Below are 13,882 nucleotides of genomic sequence, written 5' to 3' on the forward strand. Positions count from 1 at the left end.
TTATTATTTTAAGTTACCGGGATTTTATCTCTAAAGCAGTTACATTTTTATTTTTAAAACTGTAAAACGTTATCTAAAAAAAAAAAATTTATATTCCCCAAATTTTTGTTCTTCTCCAACTCTTTTTCAAAATCATTACCTCTGCACGCCTATCAAAACTTTTCACCATAATTCGCACGCCTAATTTATTTTCACCAAATTTTCTCTCAAAATCACTTCTCTCTTAACAGTCTTCTTCAAGAATTCTCAAATATTTGCATTCAAATCTTCATTTTAGCACTCAAATCTTCAACTCTTGCGATAAACAAACCGTACAATGTCGAAAAGAGGCAACGAAACCCCGAGAAAAAGTAGAAGATTGAATGAAGAAGCAAGCTCAGACGATTTTCATGCTCCATCTTTTAAAATTTTATCACAAACACAATCTCAACCTTCATCTGTTAAAGTTAAATCTAGATCAGGAAAATCAACAATAAAAAAAACCAACATCCAAAGGAAAACGAGAAGAAGAGAAAAGGGAAAGAAAAGAAAATTGTAGATGAATCTGAGAAAAGGACGAAAGAAAGAGAGAATAAGAGGAAAGGAAAAGAAATTGAGGAATCATCAGATTCTGAATCTGATTTTGTGGAAGAGTTGATAAAATCAAAATCCAAAAAACCAAGGGCATCTGAAATCGATACTTCACATTTACAAGAAGAAGAAGAAACAGTTAAACCCACAAAAAGTTCAAAGGTTAGTAAAAGTTAATTTTTTTTAAAAATTTTATGTTCTGTTATTTTTATTTTCAGTTATTTGGGTATAAAATAGTTAAAATATAAATTTTGTGTAAATAAATAATGTATGAATTGTGTATGATTCATTGTATGAAATTACAGATCTCTTCATATTACAATATCAATTGCTGAAACATGTATTTTTTATGTATGATTCACTGTATGAATTGTGTATGATTAACTGTATGAATTGTGTATGATTCACTGTATGAATTTTGTATGATTCACTGTATGATTCACGGTATATATAAAATGTGTATGAATTGTGTATAAATTTTTTTGTATCAAGTTTTTTGATACTGTTGAATAGTAATATCCATAATTAGTTATACTTTATGTTTTGATTTGTATATTTTGGTGTTGAATATATTGTGTATGAAAGAATGTTGTAAGTTTGTTTGAAATGTGTATGATTATATTGTATTATGTTTTGTATACTATGTGTATGAATTATGTATTTTTCAATATTATGTTGTAAGTTTGTTTGAATTGTGTATGATTTACTGCATTATGTTTTGTATACTATGTGTATGAATTATGTATTTTTCAATATTATGTTGTAAGTTTGTTTGAATTGTGTATGATTCACTATATTAGTTTTGTATTACATGTGTATGAATATGTGTATGATTAATGTATTTAATTATTACAATTTTTTAGGAGAAGAAGACACAAACACATTTGTCTTCATGTATTAACATGAATGTGTTTGCGGATTTGTTGACCTTTTTAGGTCAAGATAAGTTTCAACAATTTCTAGATGAAACACCTTTTGGATTTTTTTATAATTTGCATTACATTAAAATTCAATGTCAATTGTTAAGACACTTATTTATAATGGGGAATGAAAATGTTAGGGATGACTTTGGAATTATGGAAAATCAAAGAATGATGAAGGCGCAATCAGTGAAAGTGAAGTTACAGGAACAGTTGCTAGCAAAAAGGGTGAACCTCGAACTCATAAAGAACAAGTTATGGACACCACCAATTGTCCTACTCCAAAATTTCGTATCAGGAAGTAGAAATCTTCATGGCACAATGTACATTTATTTGAATGACTTGTTTTTTTTAACTTATGAACAATTTATGTATTTTTCCAGTTTTTTTTATTATGACTACTCTGATGGTTTTATATAAATTATTACTGATTATTACTAAATGTGTCTCACTTTAACATATATGAATACTGTATGAATCATGTATGAAAATCATATGAATTATGAATGTCATATTAAAATTTGATATATAGTACATAGTAATGTTAAATTATTCCATAAATTTGTTTTAAATGAATACTATACACTTTCAAATACAAACAGAAAGGGATATTAATTATATTACTGGGATGAATATTGTATGAATACTGTATGAATTATATCATACAATTATACATTAATAAATGTGTATCACCATCTTGCATACATTATTCATACCAGTAATATACATACAATTTGTTTCTGTTTGTATTTTTATTATGACTACTAATGGTTTTATATAAATTATTACTGATTATTACTAAATGTGTCTCACTTTAACATATATGAACATTGTATGAATCATGTATGAAAATCATATGAATTATGAATGACATATTAAAATTTGATATATAGTACATAGTAATGTTAAATTATTCCATAAATTTGTTTTGCATGAATACTATACACTTTCAAATACAAACAGAAACAAATATTAATTATATTACTGGTATGAATACTGTATGAATTATGACAAATTATAAAATATATTTTTCACAATACAAACAGAAACAAATTGTATGTATATTACTGGTATGAATAATGTATGAAAACTGTATGAATTATAACATATTATAATTTAATATGTATAACATAAACATACATTATTTTTTATATGCAAGTATTGAATTTGTATAAATGTATAAATTTTGTATGTAGTCCCCATTATGAATGCAATAACTGAATAAATGTTATATGAATTATTATTGTTAACATATGTCAATATATGAACAGTTGTATATACAATGTATGTCATTTATATGAAAAGTAATATTATTCAATAAAAAAACATTTTATAACAATGTAATGCCTCAAAAACACAGATTTAACATTACGACATCATTGTTTTTGTACGGGATAATTTGAACAAGTCTTCCTATTGTGTCCAACCTAATGGCATCTACTGCATGTGCTTTTTGTCTTCTTGAATTTCACATCTGCGAACCCCTTCCTCCGTTCAAGTTTGGGTCTTTCTGCTGCTCTTTTTGGACCAGGCGGCATCAATTTAGGATATGAAATATAACTTGGTATATCCCATGTACGCTCGACAGGAATGGCATAAGCATCTTTGAAATTCTTGAGGCTATAAAAAGCAGAACATATGCAATATAACATGGGAATTTAACATATGCAATACAACATGCAATTTAACATATGCAATATAACATGGAAAAAATACGACACATTAATAAAATATTAAAAAAAACTAACTTGATGAATTCCATTTGCCACCATGTTTAATTAAAATTGACACAATTTTCTCCATCAAATCAAATCTAAACTTTTTCAACCTTCAATTTTAGTTGTTTTTCCAAAAAAAAAACGATAAAATATGACAGAATTCGAATATATGAATATAGTTCAATTTCTGGAAAAAAAAATGATACACGTTTATGGAAAGAAAGATAACAGAATACAATTTTTTAAGGATAAAAAATCAAAAATAATTACCATTAAAACGGATATCTATAATTAATATATTTTAAAATCCCTTAAAAGGTGTACATTTTGTTATCAGTTAATAACAGTAACTACATTCAAGGAAATTATTCAATTTTAATTATTCATTTTTTAATTTTATTTTTCGTCCTATTTAGAATAAATATTTACAATATTTTAATTTAAAGAAATGCTATAAGTTGATATATTAAATGTTATAGAATGAAAATCAAACTCTTATGCCATAACTTGAGAATATGACTACATAATATGTTATATACCTAATTTACACATTCAAGTTTGGTGCTAAATCAAAAAATTTCCCAAATTAGGAATCCAACTAAAGCCCAAATATGATGGGCCTATAAATAAGCGACTCTCATCTCATTGCCCTCTCTCTGTTTCCAATGGGCTTTTAAGATCAAGATTTTGCATGGATGGCCTTTATTCTGGGGTGGCCTTTAAATTATTTTTCTATTCTTCATTTAATAATAAATAAAAAAATGACAGAAATATCACATTTAAGTTTTCTTATTACCATTATTTCATATTAGTTTTATAAATTCCTAAAATTCTTTATTTTCATGCATCTAATTAATGTATCAACGCATCAAATTAATGTATTTTGCGCATCAGATTAATTCATTTTGCGCATCAGATTAGTGTATCATGTATAAAATGTACATCAGATTAGTGTATCATGTTTAAAATTTAATGTATCTTATTTAATGATTAATGTATCTTGTGAATCAGAATAATGTATCAGGCTTATATTATTATATCAGTTTGAGAGATTTCTGTAATTATAAACTTATAAGAGACAAATGGTAATTTATCATAAAAGTATGTGATTTTTGTCATTTGCAAAAATTGTGGGTCAAAGTATTTTTAATTATAACCTAATTTTACTCAACATAAGTTTAAAAAATTTTTGCACGACAAAATTTTTGTAGGAATTAAGTAATTCACCGTCATAGATTGTATAGTATTTAATTCACCAGATAAAAAATAGTATGTGTAACTCATATCTCTAACGACATAACTTATGAGTTTTAAAATTTCTTTTTTTCTCTCTCTTTAAGTATAAGTTCCGAAAAAATAAAGATACGCAATACCTGGTAGATTTTGAACTAAATTTTTACGGTGATCAACATAAGTTATAAATTTGTATCTCTGCAAGAAGGGAAAATATCAATAGATTGTTAATAGATCTATAAGGTAAAATACAAATAAGTAGCATATATATACATCAAATAAATGAGTAATTATTTTCTACGAGATAACTTGTGTATTGAGATTTACCTGAAATTATCATATAGTTCAAACAGAGTGAATTTGATCATTAATTGTTTATTGAGAAAGCATCAACTTGAATAGTTATTATGGTTATCTATACCGATGACATGCTCGTTACAAGAGAAGCTCGAAGCAATTGAAGAAACGAAAAGAAATTGAAATAAGAATTTAAAATGAAAGATCTAGGGCTGCGCGTATATCAAATTATTTTTTAATATCGCTTCGCGTATAACGTTTTTCAAAAAAAAAAAGTTAAATGGAAATCGCTGCCCTTAAAAAAATTTGATCTTCTTCTCTTTGCAGCAAGCCAATAATAGAAGCAGGGCTGCTCTATAAATTTTTTTTTGACAAATCGTTTTCATAGCAGCGATTTTAAGGAATTTCTTTTTTTTTGAAGAAATCGCTGACACAACAGTGATTTTTATATTTTTTAAAACACATTAACACGTTAATTTTGTCAGGAGCAATTTGTCCTTTTGGTTAAAAAATATATTAATATATTTTTTTGAAATTTTTTTACCCTTTTAACTTCGAACTCTAATTTTGATATGAAATTATTAAAGTATACATAATTTAAGAAGGGTTTTTAATATAATATCCCCAAGTAGACAAAACATGTGAATTTTGTTGGACTTGAATCCAAAAATAGTAATGAAGAATATAAAACAAAGATGAAGAGACACTACTCTACAATAAGACACACATTTTCCTCATAAAGTCAAGTGCTTACTTTATCATTTTCCCAAAAAATAGTAAGGATAATTAAAGTTGCTTTTTTCAGTTCCTTTTAACGGGAAAAAAGGGAAAGAAAAAAAGAGAGACATGTTATCACTAATTATCATGTCTACTATGTTGCTAACAAAGAGAATTGTAAAAAATAATTTTAAAAAAGAATTATGTATTAAGCACTATATAAAATAATGGATTTATTCAAGATTGTGTGTTATCATGAATAATTCAAAGAATCATTCTTGACAACGAGCAACAACTCCGAAAGTACTAAATATTAATTAATAACTTACGAGACTGAATAATTTTTAATTTATAAATATAAATATAAGAAAAAATAATTTATGATTCCATAATAGAAATGTTGTTAAATTAAATTCAAGAAATTGACTCACATATCAAAAGCTAACTCAGATAAAAAATAATTATAAAAACCTTATAAGGAGTCCACACATCTTATTAGCCATCAATATAAGACTAAATATGCTTAACAATGAACATAACATTTTGAAATTTTTTGCCAGTTATCATGATTTATCTTGACAATCATAAGAGAGTTGGTGTGCTTTCAATTTTTGTCCTAGAGGCTATTTTTCCAAGAATTTGTTTTTTACATGTAAGATCAAAATTTAAATGATATTAATTAAAAAAAATTTAAAAGCTCAACTCGAAACTTCTGATTATTAATTGAGGGTGAAAAAATACTTAAAAGAGTAATTAAAGAAAATGAAAAGATAGTGGGCTTGTCAACAATACAAGATAAGATTTGATGGAGACTTTTAGGAAAAAGTTTGATAATAGGCATTTGGCATGACCATGTGTTAGGGAATTCTCCCTTTCGGCCACAAAGTTATTTGAAAGAGAAATGAAAAACATTACCAATAAATCCGAGTTGCAATGAAATAGTTGAATTCCATTATATTTAATCAAATATTAGCTTTAGATATAAAAAAAATCTTGTTAAAAATATTTTATCAAAAAATAAATTTTATGATACGTAAATTTAAATTAATTAGACTTCAATATAAATATCAGATAAAATTCTCTTATAAAAAAAATCAAAGGAAATAAATAGACAAAGTCTTTGAGAGGAAACAAAACAAAGACTGATTCTAAATTCTTTTTTTAATGGGTGGAAAATTTCATCCTATTTCTTGAAGGATATATATATATATATATAAAAGAACATGTCATCGATGATTACAAGTTTTTGTTTCGAATTTTAAGTATGAAAGAAAATATGTGAAGCATTTTCTTTTCTTTAAGTAAGCTCTAAGCAATATGATAAATTGTGTCAAATCTTTTTCTTGTTTCACATTTTGGTCTTATTATATTTTAACTTATTTTATCACTTACTTGCCTTTTCTTATACAATTCTTTTGTATCTTGCTTTTTTTTATTAATAATAGTATAAATTATTTAGATTGTTGATGAATGGTATTATAATTTATATACTGATGAAACAAAATATAATATATTTAAATAGTATAATTATCTAACATATATTATACAACAATATATTATAATTTATACATCAATCATTTAAACAAGTCACTAACAAAAACAAAGACAAACTAAAATTCACTTTTTTTCACCTTTTAGAAAAAAATTCGTCTCAGGGGAAAGAGGGGGAACTAAAGAAAAAGGAACATAATCAAAATGAACAAGAAAATAATATAAAATGAAAAAATGTTATACTTTCTTTCTCTATTTATGGGACATATTTCAAATTTTGAGATTTAAATAAATTTATATTTGATCGTGAATTTTTAATTTATCTTTTAAATATTTTGAATTGACAATTATGATGACTTATAATACTTTTCACACAATTTACAAATATATAAAATTTATTTTTAAAAATGCTCATGTACAAATTTCATATATATCACATAAATTTAAATTTAGATGGAAGAAATTAGTTATTTTGATTTATTTCAACTCTTTCTTTAATTACTTTTTGAGAGTCTTTTAAAAGTTGAATACAATATGAACAACGTATACCAAAAATTGTAATTAGCTAAATATAGGTACACTTCAAAAGAACAAGTAACCCACTAACAAGGACGGAGTTACTTTACAATTCGATGAAAAATTATACTATTTATACATGGTTAATATAATTTTATATGTATATATAATAAATGTCGAACCCCCTTCGGCTACTTCATGTATCTATTTCTACAGATTTTGAACCCCTTTATTGAAAATCTTGGCTCCGCCTCTGCGGCCACTAAGGTTTCGTGTGATACTTGATAATCTTTATATGGTTTGCTTACAATATCGTAAGTTTAAATAAGCTCTTTGAAGCTTAGATCGCTTAGATCAAATAAGTTATTTGAAACTTAGATCGCTAAGATATTCAAGAAATTAGACAAAGAGAGCTTTAAACAAGGCATTTTGTATTGCATGGAGAATGTTTTACACTTGATTGGTTCTTGCTTTATTACCTTTACAAACGAGAGTCTCTCTATTTATACTATAATCACAGGGATTCAAGTGCAAATAAAAATTATTACACAAGTTACTCTGTAACACTTCGAAAATCTAAGAAGTTTTCTAGAGCTTAACATAAGTGTCTTAAGGTTTAGACACTGTTTTAAAGTCTATTTTAATGAATATAGGTCATCTAGGAAGTCTAGAAATCAAAACGTCCAAGAACGTCCATCACGTACGAAAACTAGTTGAATGAGGTGCTAGTGTGCCTTACCCTATTTGACTAGCTTTTAGGAGTCGGAAAATGATGAAAAATAATGAAAGGGTGTATAACACGTATTAGAGTTAGTTCATAGTCGAAACGTCTGGGCACGACTCCCCAAAGACCAATCAAGGGTTTTTGAGGAGGACCCTTGCATTTAGGGGTCAAAGAATTGCCCAAGGCAGTGTGCGCAGACGAATGCCATTGACGGGGCGTCGATGGTCACTTAGCCAAAATCTTGGAAGAGTCATTTTGCATGGTCTTTAAGCAAAACGATGGACCAATAGGATGAAGGGTCTTGTGGCCGTCGTCTCACAGACGAACCGCCGGTCGAGGTCTCGTCTGTGAGGGGGCTGTTTTGCTGCACGTTTTGAATTAAGTCATTTAATTAGTTGTCTTAGTTAGGAGGTTAATTAGGGGTTAGGGGAGGTCTAATTAAGTTAGTTAACCACCTATACAAAGCCCTAAGCAAATTAGACTAACCTAAGCTCTCATAATTTCCCAAACACAAAACTCTCTTCCTTCTCCCTCCCAAAGAAACTTCATCGAAGACCAAGCTAGAGGTGGGTTCAAGGGATTCAAAGGGTCAAGTTTGTCCATCAATCTTTATCAATTAGTAAGGTGTGTGATTCCTTTAACCTTTGAGTCCTCTTTCCTCAAAGGGTTCCATCAAATTGATTTCAAAAGTTGGGGTTTTCAAGTGGGTTTTCATCTAATACGAAATTGATGTTGTGAATTGATTTGTTTATGATTCCTTTTAGATATCAGGAATAGATTAATATGTATTTTAACTCAATTATTTTATATCTTGATGAATTGGTCTAGTTTGTAGAATTCCCATTAACCCTAGGTTGTGATCTTGATATGAATTGTATAATGTTGGTTCAATTAAATTGGTTATTGGTTGAATTACTACTATATGGTGTTATTGTATCAATTATGAATATATTAAGATGAATTTGAGTCCTATCATGCTAGTTCTTGAGTAATTGATATAGGTTATGAATTGTATTATGGATTTGACCTAAGTCTATTGTCTTAAACTATGAACTAGTAATGAATTATGATGTAGTAATTCGATTGGATTTATTATCATGTTGGTTAGGGATATGTGATGATACTATACCCTTGTTGGGTTGAGATAAGGGTTTATGGTAGGACCTTGATGATGAATTATGAAGAAGACTTGGTAAGTCTTATGATCTCAACTCTTTACTTCAATTATGACTACTTGTGGTTTAGTGATGATGTTGTATTGAAGTATGTCTTGTATTAGGATTGATAGGGTTGGTATGATGTTGAATTGAAATGTCTTGACTGTGAATTGTGAGGTGTTGGCTAAGATGTAAATATATTAAAGATGGTGATGATTTATCAATGTGTCTTATCATGATATGAAAATGTTATTATGCTAACTTCACCTATATGAATTGTAATGAAAGGGCAATACTCATGCAATTCTTATTGGGCTATGATGATGATGTCTATACAAGGGATTAGACCCTATGACCTACACTAAGCTATGATAATTAGTAAAGGTATTAAAGACATTTCAAAAGACACTCTAGCTTAGCACCGAGTTAACTATAGTGAAGAGTGTCCGTTCTCACATAGGGAAGGTAGGATCACTATTGTACTCTTGAGATTGGAGATCATAATGCATGTAGCATGAAGAGGATCCCAACTATATCTCCTAATTCTTGAACTATGTTGCCCCCATAAGAATACTAGCTAGTGGATCCATGTAGTTGCTATGTTCATGTTTTGGTACTACCTTGGCAAGTAGTCCGCCTTCTTTTGGTGTAGGGTTTCATGGCACCGACTTCCACCCAAGCTCATGTGGTCTATGTCGATTAAGGCAAGATGTTCTTAAAAAGTAAAATGAACTAAAGGAATGAACTCTAACTAAGATGACCTAAGAGGTTTAACTTAGTCTTGGTAGGGGTATGAGACTCTACCTATACATTGCACTAGTTAGCCTTAAGAGAAGTTTTAAGAGGATGTTCTTATGTATATATGCTTATAAAGGCAAATGATATGTATATGATGATCTTACATGTTAATGGCACTATATGATGTTAATTACTCTTATGAACATGTATTTGGTCTATAATGCTAAAGTATGATATTAAGCAATCTTAAGGTTGTGTTATGTGAGGTTGGACATTGGTTATGGTTCTTGATAGGTTTACTTGATTAAGTAAGGTTACGGGGCTTTGCTTAGTTATTACACAAGTGGACTTAAAGAGGGTCATGAGTAATGGTCTTGCTTTGATTATGTTGAAATGTACTCTTGTTCATGCTTGTTGAAGTTATAACTTGATGATAAAGTAGTTTTGACTATACATGTAACAATGTTGATATGTTCACTGTCTTGACTATGCTTGATATTGTTGGTCTTGTGATGTACATGCCTATGACTTAAGGAATATGTCTTATTTATTGGCATGGTCTTGTTGAATGTGCATAAATGTTTTCAAAGTAAATTGCATACTTAATTAAATGTCCCTTTTTAGTATGGTTTGATACTTTATGTGCAAATGGTCTCATACTTAGTACAAGTGGTGTACTTTCCCATTTCTTCCTTTTCCCCAACATTTTAGGTTCCAGTCGTTGAAGGGCTTTTGGAGACGACTTTGAAGAAAAACTTGAAATTCTTAACCATCCAAGTTGGTAGGTCCTCACTTTCCGAGGGTAATGCCAGTATCAAGCCTTTGATGTTGTTTTAGTTCAAGACTCTTATGTTCTTTCCTTTTCATTTGGATATCAAACATTGTATGACCTATATGTGGTCTTATTGTATTGGTGTATGGGCTAAGCCCAAATTGTTATACTCTTATTAGATGGTTATGAGATGAGACGACTATTTGAGACTATGTTATATTTTATATATCTATATGCAATAAAAGTAGAAGACTAAGTAACCTTCATATACGAAGGGTCTATGTATATACTCGATATAACTATATTATTTGTATGTAGAGGTCTATGTAAACCTCCATGTATAAGTAATAAAAAGTTTTAATTTTCGCTAATTTTGACCTATGAATATAATGATGTAAGCTAAGAGGCTAGTCTTAGTCCTCAAAGAGGACGATAACGCCGATTACGTCTAGGGGGTGCTCCCCCAATGTGACACCCTCCTCCTTTACAAGTTAGTCCATTTTTTGAATTTTCTATGATTCTAAAATATTTCAATGACTTTCTATGTAATTTTATAAGCTTTCATGAGAAATTTCTATGCTTCTCTGGAATATTTCACCAAAGCTGTTTTTCTTCTAAGGTAAGCCTTTCACATAGACAATTTTATGTCACGTGGCGCCTAAGTGGAATGATGATGTGGTTAGCCATGACATATGTCTATTGAAAAATCATCTATAATTATAACTTTTGAACTATGTTTTGTCTTATTGATGCAATTTTCCATTATCTTCTTGTTTCACTATATCAAAGCATTTTGAAAAGTGAGAAGTCATATAGTATTTTAAGGATATCTTTTTACTGGTTAAACGAAAAATCGAACCAATAACGACAAAAAATCGATAAAAAATATCTTATTAATTTGTTTTTGGATTAACATATTTAAAAATCGGAAATCAACAAACCAAACCGATAATACATAAGACCGAACCAAACTGATTGATGCACACAATATAAGATACAAGATACACAAAAATAACTCTGATATGATCTATAAAATTTTGATATCAAACAAAAAGAATAAATTAGATCATACTTTGTAAATTACTTTTAATATATAACATTAATTCATGAATAACTTGTTCCTAGCCAAACGATCCTTAACAACAACAACATACCCATCGCAAACAACTCGTATAACAACAACAACATATTCAATACAAACGAGCCTTAGTACATAATATCAACATGAAAATACGTTAAGATTTCACAAACTTTTATATTTACTAAGTAAGGTAAAGATGTTTTTATAAACAAATAAATTCTTCTTGAAAGCTTACATGTTATTTTCAACATAATAAATCAAACAATGAAAAAACTCAAAATAATTACTTCATAACTAATCTAAGGATTAAATATTGTCTTAAAAAATTGTGTGTTTGGATGAAATTAAAGGAGTATTTAGGTATTTGATTAAAGTTAAAGTGAAGTTCCTTTGTGTCAAATTAGTTGGCATAATAAACTTTTTAAAGCATGAAAGAAAAGAAGCCCAATTTACAAAGCAAGACTCCACCTACTTTTCCCTAATCAACCGACAAATATACCCTCTCTCCACAACTCATTTCTTCCTCTTGCCTTGTCATTGTCAACCCCCCGCATAACGGGCTCCTGGTAGCTCAACTTGTCTCCCATCAATAAAAGAAAAAGACTCAAATATATTATTAAATTTTTTTAAAAAAAGTTATTTAAGTTATTTGTTAAAAATTTAACTAGTTGTGTTGTTTTCATTTGAGAAAACATTATTTGTTCACTAAAAGAACAAAGCTACTTAAGAAAATATGTTTGTACATTGTTGGTGTTGAAGAATATTATTTGGTGCAAGCAGACTAATACATTTAGAATTTCTTTGCCTATCACAATAATTATCATGATCAGAATCATAATATTTTTCATGCTTAGATTGATAAAAAAGACTTATCTCATTTGATTTGATAGAAATTTATCTTATTCATATCATAAAATAAAACAAAATCAGCAAGTAGATTTTAAGATTCTTCGTTGATAGATCATTATATTGTTCAATAATTAAAAGTTATGAAAATAATTCATGATATTTTAAACTCTATTTCTCAATATTGTTATTGTATGAGCATACTTGAGGAAAAAAAATGAGAATGTGTTTTTTAGCACATCACGGTCAATGATATTTTCTCTGCATAATGTTAATTATACAATAGTTTTAAATATGAAAAGATTTATGATCACCTTCATGTGGTTATATCTATATCTCAAGTTATTCCACATCACAAGAAATATTTTAATGGTGAGATATATATTTTTTTTATGACGTCAAAGGATGAAATATAATTGCTCAAGCAATAATAACTCTTTCATTTTAATCCTAAAATTGTGAATTTAAGTCACCAAGAGATCAGAAAGACGGGATTTTTAAAAAAAAAAATAGCATCATCAAGGTGATGATAGGGGAATACCATTATCTTGGCACAATCTTGATTTGATGTCTTATTTTTATTTGCTTAAAATGGTCGAGATTCATATTAATACTATGTTATGAAAATAAAAATTATAAGTTAATAAATCAAAAAATATATATATATGCAAGCCTATCCCTTAGCTTACTACAAACTTATTTGATTGCAATTTTATCCAATTAAAATCTTATTCACTAAATTGTGTAATGAATATTCAAAAATACTATGTATGTATAACACAATAATATCGATAAATAGAAGATATTCTCGATATTAATTACTTTTTTCTATTGTGTAGTTTTTCTAAGATAATAGGAGAGATATCGAGATCTAATATATTTTACATGTACATTATACATATATTTAGAAATCTATTAAATATAAAAAAAAATTGTTAAAAATTCACTAACAAAAATGTCTTGCGATCCAACAGTAAAAATAACACAATTTCTTAGATAATAATTTTTGAAAAAAATTTCAATTCGTTATAAACCTATAAAATTCGGATTATAACCTGCCCCATCTTTTTACACCATAGTTTTGCAAATTTCGTGCATTTGT

At 28.0% G+C, this 13,882-nt stretch overlaps 1 long non-coding RNA gene across 1 annotated transcript; it reads right to left on the reverse strand.

Moving 5' to 3' along the window:
* Nucleotides 1–2,721: 2,721 nt before the first annotated feature.
* On the reverse strand, nucleotides 2,722–5,066 carry LOC104649264 (uncharacterized). The gene is made up of 3 exons (XR_743260.4): nucleotides 4,769–5,066; nucleotides 4,582–4,639; nucleotides 2,722–3,110 (listed from the first exon to the last, which is right to left on the reverse strand). It is a non-coding gene; the product is annotated as an uncharacterized lncRNA (long non-coding RNA).
* Nucleotides 5,067–13,882: the final 8,816 nt, after the last annotated feature.

This window comes from Solanum lycopersicum, chromosome 9 (assembly GCF_036512215.1).
Source record: "Solanum lycopersicum chromosome 9, SLM_r2.1".
NCBI classification, from domain to species: domain Eukaryota; kingdom Viridiplantae; phylum Streptophyta; class Magnoliopsida; order Solanales; family Solanaceae; genus Solanum; species Solanum lycopersicum.